The sequence below is a fragment of the Panicum virgatum genome, chromosome 4K, assembly GCF_016808335.1.
Source record: "Panicum virgatum strain AP13 chromosome 4K, P.virgatum_v5, whole genome shotgun sequence".
NCBI lineage: Eukaryota > Viridiplantae > Streptophyta > Magnoliopsida > Poales > Poaceae > Panicum > Panicum virgatum.
Genome location: NC_053139.1, coordinates 15,390,734 through 15,399,142, shown reverse-complemented (window position 1 = coordinate 15,399,142; position 8,409 = coordinate 15,390,734). Strand labels below are relative to the sequence as shown.

Genomic DNA, 8,409 nt, shown 5'->3' with positions numbered 1-8,409 from the left:
ATGAAGCACACGTGCACGCAGCTCCGCGAGGTCGTGACCTCCGTGCACCGCCTCGAGGTCGACGGGCTCTCCATGACCACGGCCACCATCAGGGACGACGCCGACCGCTGCTTCACCTCCCGGTGCATCGTCGACGGCGAAGACTGCTGGGAGATTCGCTTCCGCCCGGCACTCTTCGCCCACGGCCACCACTACTGCCCGGCACTCGAGCTCGTCTTCCTCGGCGAGCCGCGCGCGAGCGTGACAGCCACCCTGAGCGCCCGGATGACCGCCGGCAGCTGCCGGGGCAGCCACTACTACGACGACGACGACTTCGTCGCGTTCAAGGAGATCGCGACCGCGCCCAGAGAATTCCGCCGCCCCCTGGATCGCTCCCTTCCCCTCTACATCGGCGTCGGCAGGGCCAGAGCATCTCTAGGCGAGTTCGACGCCTGCTCGTGGACGGTGGAATGCACCATCACCGTGTTCAGAGAACCACCAGCGGCAGAGGGAGCCATTGCCGTGCCATCCTCCAACTTGCCCCAGCACCTCGGCGAGTTCCTGGACAGCCAGGCCGGGGCGGACGTCACCTTCGCCGTCTCCGGCGAGCCCGCCGCCGCCGCCGCTCACAAGAGCGTGCTGGCCGCGAGGTCCCCGGTCTTCAAGGCCGAGTTCTTCGGCGGGACGATGCAGGATGAGGCGACGGCCTCCGGGCCCGTCGTCGAGATCAAGGACATGGACGCCGCGGCGTTCCACGCCATGCTTCACTTCATCTACACCGACGCGGTGCCGGAGCTTGAGGGGAGGCCGGAGGCGGAGGCGGCGGCGACGACGGCCTTGGCGCAGCGTCTGCTCGTCGCCGCCGACTGGTACGGGCTGGACAGGCTCAAGGTGTTGTGCGAGCGCAGGCTCGCCCTCGCCATGGACGCCGGCATGGTGGCGTCAACGCTGGCTCTAGCGGAGCAGCACAGCTGCTCGCGGCTGAAAGCCCTGTGCGTCGAGTTCATCACCGGAGGATCTTGCCGCCGTGCTGGCGACCGAGGGGTACAAGCAGCTGGCGGCGAGCAGCCCCTTGGTGATCACTGACCTTCTCAAGGCTGCACATGCTGGAAGAAAGCGTAGTACCTGGTGGTCTCAGCGCCAGCTCATCACATCGGATCAAGCCGCCGCCATGGAGCCCCAAGCTCACCTGCACTCAGCTCTCTGAGGCCGTTCAATCCATGTACCTGCTCAAGATCGACGACTTCTACGTCACTAGGGCCGCCATTGGGAACAGTAAGAATTGCATAAAGTCCAGATGCACCGTCGACCGCTGTGACCTAGAGATCCGTTTCTCCGCCGCAGACGACCGTCACCACCAGGATGCCTACTGGGTAGACATCACGCTTGCCTTCCTCGGAGGAGCGTGCGCGCACGGTGTGGAGGTGAGTCTGCACGGCCGGCTAGTAGAGTACCAGAGATCCGGTGTTGTGCCCACCAGGGAGTCGAGGAAGGTGTCCAAAATTTTCAAGCATCCCTCGGATTGCACTTTTCCAGTTTTTATTGGAAGAGGGATGGGTAGGGATTCAGAAGCTCCGGCTCAGTTGGCTGTGGAATGCACCGTCACCGTGTTCAGGGACCTGAAAGCAGTGTTCTAAAAAACGTTTTTAAACGTCGTTTAATCTTAATTAAACGCTGAACGGTGGCCAAGCGTTGCGTTTAATCACAGTGTCGTTTAATCACAACACACGTTTAATCATGTTCAATCTACGTTTAATCACAAAAAACTCTAAACCATAGGCAAGCGTTCGCCTAGCGTCTAGCGTTTTTTAGAACCTTGCCTGAAAGCGATCCGCCTGCCGGCCTCCGACATGCACAAAGACCTCTGCAAGCTCTTGCGCAGCCGGGTCGGAGCGGACGTCACGTTCACCGTGTCCAGCGAGTCCTTCGCCGCGCACAAGAGCATACTGGCTGCGAGGTCTCCTGTGTTCAGGGCCGAGTTCTTCGGGGAGATTTTTTTTCTTTTCGAAAACACAGGAGAACTGCGCTTCTTTGTATTAAAGAGAAGAAAAAATATCCCATACAATTACAATCCCAGCTCTCATATAGGGACCAAATATGAGAGTCGGTTTAAGAAAAATACAGAGTGACTAGCTTAAATACAAACTAAAAACCATGACCAGCACCCTGACCTCACCAACTAGAGTACAGCGACTAATCCCAGGCCTAGCAGCTTCTTGGCGCCGGCCAGGCACCAAAGGCTGAGCTCATCCTTAAGTTCTCTCATGATGGTGTTGACAGATGGAGCAACTCCTTCAAACACACAAGCATTCCGATGCTTCCAAATCATCCAAGCGCCTAGAATAATTAGAGAATTCACACCCTTTCTAAGATCCTTTGGCACTTTCTTGATCACTTTTCGCCACCAATCAGCAAAGCTTCTTTCCCGCTGCCTGGGCGAGTGATTTCCAAGGTTAATTGGGCGCAGTAAGTTGAACCAAACCTGCCTTGCTACCACACAAGAAGTCAACAAGTGTTGCACTGTCTCCTCCTCTTGATCACATAGTGGGCATTTATCCGGGTGAGGTAATCCTCTTTTTGCAAGCCTGTCCGCAGTCCAGCACCTATTTTGGATTGCCAACCAAAGGAAAACTTTGCATTTGTTTGGTTCCCAGGACTTCCAAAGCCTTCTCCAAGGTTCAAATGGTACTGACCCAAAAAAATAAGCCCTGTATGCAGATCTGGAGGAATAGCATCCCCCGGCTTCCAAGTTCCAAATGTGTTTATCTTCTTGCTCTGAAAGTTGGAAATCTTGGACACAATCCCACAGCTGCAGATATTCTGTAATTCCTATCCAATTAAGCCCTCCCCTTATTGCCGAAACCCAGGCATCATTAGTCAATGCTTCAGACACAGTTTGCCGTCTACGGATTCTTGGAGGCACACATGCAAAGACATTAGGTGCCAGATTTTCCACAGAACAACCATGCACCCATTTGTCTGTCCAAAAGAGAGTGTTATTTCCATTTCCCAATTCAGTCCTCACAGCAGCAGCAAGTAGGGCCAAAGCATTAGGATGGGATGGAAGTTCAACATTATTCCACGGTCGATCAGCTCGGGTTTTCTTTTGCCAATGCCATCTTGCCTGTAAAGCCCATGCCATAACCTCCAGATTAGGAATTCCCAGTCCACCAAGATCAAGAGGTCTCATGACTTTTTCCCATGAGACCAAGCAACAGCCGCCATTGGCTTGCTCCCTCCCTTTCCAAAGAAAACCTCTTCTGAGTTTATCAATTGCCTTAATGAACCATTTTGGAACATTGATGGCAATCAGCAAGTAGATAGGTATGGCTGATAAAACAAACCGGACCATAGTGATTCTCCCAGCCCTATTCATGAGTGTTGCTTTCCAACCTGGAAGCTTGTTTGCTATTTTCTCAATCCAAGGCATAAGATCAATTTTCCTCAACTTTTTGTTGGACAAGGGCAGTCCCAAATAGGTACAGGGAAATTCAGATATGCTGCATGGGAGGGTATTGCTTACTGTTGTCATGGAGTTTTCTTCACAATTGATGGGAATAATGTTGCTCTTCTGCAGGTTTGTGTGCAGCCCTGAAGCCGACCCAAAAATATTGAGAATTTCCCATGTGACTTGCAGCTCTTCTACACTTGGTCTTATGAACAAAGCAACATCATCGGCGTATAAGGATAAGCGCTGACCTGAAATTCTTGGAGAAAGGGGCTGCAGCAGCCCTTCCGCACCTGCTTTCACAAACAAACTATTTAACACATCTTCGGGGAGATGGAGGAGAAGGCCTCCCGGCATGTCGAAATCAGAGGCATGGACGCTCAGGTGTTCAAGGCCATGCTCCGCTTCATCTACACGGACATGGTGCCTGATGAGTTTGCCGGCGACCAGCCAGAAGAGCCTGAAGAGGCGGTCCAAGGAACGGTGATCGCTCAGCATCTGCTGGTAGCTGCAGACAGGTACGGGCTAGACAGGCTCAAGGCAATGTCGGAGCAATGTCTGTCCCTTGGCGTGGACATTGGGACGGTGGCATCAACATTGGCTCTAGCAGAGCAGTTCAACTGTGCACGTCTGAAGGCCAAGTGCATCGAGTTCATCACTGGAGGATCAAGTAAAGACCTTGACGCCATCTTGGCAACGGAGGGGTACAGGCATGTGGAGGTGAGCAGCCCCTCCGTGTTGACAGAGCTTCTCAAGGCTGCGCATAGAAACAAGAGAAGCCGATCACCGGAGGATTCTTGAATCCAAGTATATGGTTTTTTTGTATCCAAACTCTTTTCTTTTCATGCTCTTAATTGAAAGACAGAGCTCCTGCCATCACGTTCAAAAAAAATACAAAAAAGATTATGGTTTTCTAGCATATATAGTACAATATGTTCATCTTTATTAGTTTCCCAAAACACACTGTATCTGCTGTTTTATAGTTTGAAAGATGGAAGTGGCTCGTGCTGGCTTCTCCTTTAATATGTGTGCTGCAATTACGAAGACACTACTCCCAACCGGCATCGGCAATGCTTGGTGGCCTTGCCTAATCATTTTGATGGAAAAAATGATTCTCTCATATACCTGCCTGACTAGCCTTTTGTATTTTGTTGTGTTTTAAATTATTTGTTTCATGTAACCTACCTAAATTTTTGTAATGATTTTCTATAATATGTATTGTTTCTTGCTCAAATTTAGTATGTACTACCTCATCTTTAATCTATACTGCATGAAGCCCACACGGTGGTCATCACATTAGGAGAAATGTTAATCTGTAAACCTGCTGATTGAAAATAGCGACATGATGCAACTTTCTACACAATGCTTATTAGTTGGTTAATGTATTTATAAACCTTTGTTTCCGCATTACGTATTGTTAGTACCATTTATACATGCAGGAATACAATTATACTTCCTCTCCATCCTGAATTATAGGCCATTTTGGCTTTTCTAGGGTATCTATATAGTTTTTCTATACATTTAAATGTAGGCTATATCTAAATGCATAGCTTATGTATCTTGAAAATCCAAAGTAATCTGTAATTGAAAATGATGAGAGATTAATTTGATACAATCTGTATTGTTCATATATTTACAATTTACATGGCATTGTTACAGATTATTTTAATCATTACTACATAGACATCCATATCGAAGGCTGTCTCTCATGGGTCCTAGAAAACCATCGAATATTGTTTTTATCTCTAATGGATTAATTAAAAACTACTACATAGACGTCCATATTGAAGGCTGTTTGGAAGCTTGAATTCCTTGGCAACGTGAACCAGCGTACGTTTGAGGTGCCCTACGACGTCAGCCATGGCAAAGTGCTTCATGGGTACATCCTGCTTCTCGATTTCATTGTGAAAAGTAGTGGTTCCTGATCAAGTATTGTTGTTAGGTAATTTTCTTATGGAGTGTTAGTAAGTCGGACATGTGTGACTGAATTGCATGTTGAGCTCTTGGAACGGTGTTTGCAAGTTAAATAAGAGAGGAAACAGAAAAACACTGAAAGCAAGTTGAGAAGCATAACCAATTATAAAATATTTATATGTTGCAATGATTTACCAATTTAATATTTTAGTTTAAATTGTTAGATCATTTCAAGATACAAATATTGGAGAGAGAATATCATCATTATCACTGGTAAACTAGATCATGAACATGATATTTACATCTTGCAATGATTGCCGAGCATTTGAAAAAAAAACTAGATCATGACATTTTAGTCAATTAAATTGGTAGATCTTTCGTTTTCGACGCTATTATTGATGGAGATCTTGCACAACCGCTGCAATTTTCCATGCCCAATATGTCTCACAGATGAAGAGGGGGGAAGGGGGTCTTTGCTCTGCTGGGTAGCTGCACCCTGGTGTATGGTGATCCGGTTTGAAATCACTACTACAGAATAGGCCTTTGTTCCAGGCCATTTGTCCCGCAGCCTCTGGGCCCGGGACAATAGGTGGCTTTTGTCCCGGGTCCAATGGCTAGCCGGGCCAGCGGGGGGACAGGGGCCTTTTGTCCCGGTTGGAGCCACCAACCGGGACAAAAGGCCCCCCTTTTGTCCCGGTTGGTGTCTTCAACCAGGACAAAAAGGCATTGGCCCCCTTATCCCTTTCCCTCTCCCCCCGCCCGAGCCATTCAGCTCACTTGTTTCTTGCTGTTCTTGGCTCCGGAGAGAGGAGTTCTTGCTCATTTCTTCACCACATTTGTGAAGATCTTTGATTCCCCGTCCATCCATCGGCGCTAAAGGTTTGGGGCTTGTTTTTCTCTTTTTCCTTGGCTTGTATATCTCATTTCATGCTTTAGAAATAGAGAAAATGTGTAGCTAGCTCATTTCTTGGACATTTAGCTAGATTGCATATGTAGGTGTGATTTTTTTTTAGATTTAGATGAGTATGTGGATAATAGAAATTTTTAGAATGAGTGTAGACACTTCATGTGATGTACTTGTATATATGACCATATTGTGGATAGTTGATTTTTGTATTCATGAATAAATTAATGAAATGAGTATATTAGAATTTTTTGTATTATGAATGGATTATTTTGACACTCTAGTGATGTATTTATTCAGGCTCACATTGAAACTATCTAGAAGCTAAAAAAATCTTTATTTTGAAACAAGTATACGTCGTTAATCTCCATCCAACGGTGATGGCACTACCTTTCGGGGATACACGATGCGCTATAAGGATGTCGCGAATCGGTTGGTCGCATCACCAGCACTTCCGATTGATAAGAAGACAGCATTTGACGCAGTCAGCATGACTGTTGTTGTACTGAGAGCATATCAACGAGCACACTGCCTGTGCCAAGTGATGTGCCTATTAATCGTAAATGTTGGTGCTGCGACTGGCCGATTGGTGACATCCTTGTACCGCACCGTGTCCCCCCGAAAGGTAGTGTCATCACCACAGGGTTGAGGTTACTGATATATACATTTTCAGAAATAAAGGTTTATTTTTCTTCTAGAGGGTTTCTGGATATTGAAAAGAGTGTACTCCTAAAACTGAAGGGTGTCAAAGTAATTAGAAGTTATAGAGATTTCTTTCAATTAATTAGAGATTTCTTGAGGATTAAAGATACATTTCGTCTTTTTATATGATTTCATTTTTATTTTTAAGAGTTATTAATCTGATCATTGTAATTGTAACAGTAAATAATTTTTGCATTGTAATGGTAAGAATTTATGATTTTGTGGAAAATAAAGGTATTTTTCAGTAAAATATGGCTTCAGCAGCTGGAGGGAGTGGCGCCGGTGGGGGTGATCATTGTCCTTCTGGAGAGAAGGGCACAACTCGAGTAGGTCATCGGTCCAAAAAAGCTAGTGCTTTTCATAGGGCAGTGCTCCGTTATTTGGGAAAAGAATATAGAGAATGCATGGCAAGGGGCGAGGAACCTCCGTTTGATCTTAATGATTTATTGCGGCGTTACGGTTCGTCACCACCAAACTCGGAGGTTTCAACTCCGCCATCTTCTTCTGCTCCAGCAAGAAATCCGCTCGGAGGTTTCAACTCCGCCATCTTCTTCTGCTCCAGCAAGAAATCCGTTAGAACATTCCACGTTCCAACGCAATGACGGTTGAAACCTATGTGTTGTTGTCCGAATTTTTAAGTTTCATGTATAGTACTCCTTTGTTAAGTTCTGTAATGGATTAAGTACTCCTTTTAATTAATCGAGATGTATGATGGATATTGCATATCTTTTAATTATTCATGTTATGTTACATTTAGTTTAATTTAGATTCGATATATTTTATTTATTCGATATGTGTAAAGAATTCAAATCGATTTATTTAAAATGCAGATGGACCGGCAATGGATGTACAATGCTGACCGACGTTCGAAAGAATTCATTGATGGCCTGCATTATTTTATGTCTGTGGTTGAGGCAAACAAGCAGAATGGTTTTATGTGCTGCCCATGTGTTCATTGCAACAATAACAAGGATTACTCATCTTCAAGAATCCTACACAGCCACATTTTTGCAAATGATTTCATGGAGAAGTATGTTTGTTGGATGAAGCACGGAGAACAGGGGGTTACCATGGAAGACAATGAAGAAGAAGATTTTGACGACCACTTTCCCGGGAATGCTGGAATCGGTGCATTCGATGACGATATTCCCATGAGCCCGAAGTAGATGTAGCAGAAAATGATCCCAGCGACGATCTGGGGCAGGCATTGTACAATGTGCAGGCAGACTGTGAGAGTGAAATGGAGATGTTGAAGTTCCAGAAGTTGTTAGAGGACCACCGTAAGTTTTTGTACCCAGATTGTCAAAATGGATTAAAGAAACTTGGCACCACCTTGGAGTTGCTGCAATGGAAGGCGACAAATGGTGTATCCGACAAGAGATTTGGTGAATTACTCAAACTTGTTAAAAAAATACTTCCTAAGGACAACGAATTGCCTGCCACAACGTATGAAGCCAAACAA

General features: G+C 46.2%; 1 pseudogene; it reads left to right on the top strand.

Annotated features, from left to right (window-relative positions):
- Positions 1-4,228, top strand: LOC120701949 (annotated as a pseudogene).
- Positions 4,229-8,409: the final 4,181 nt, after the last annotated feature.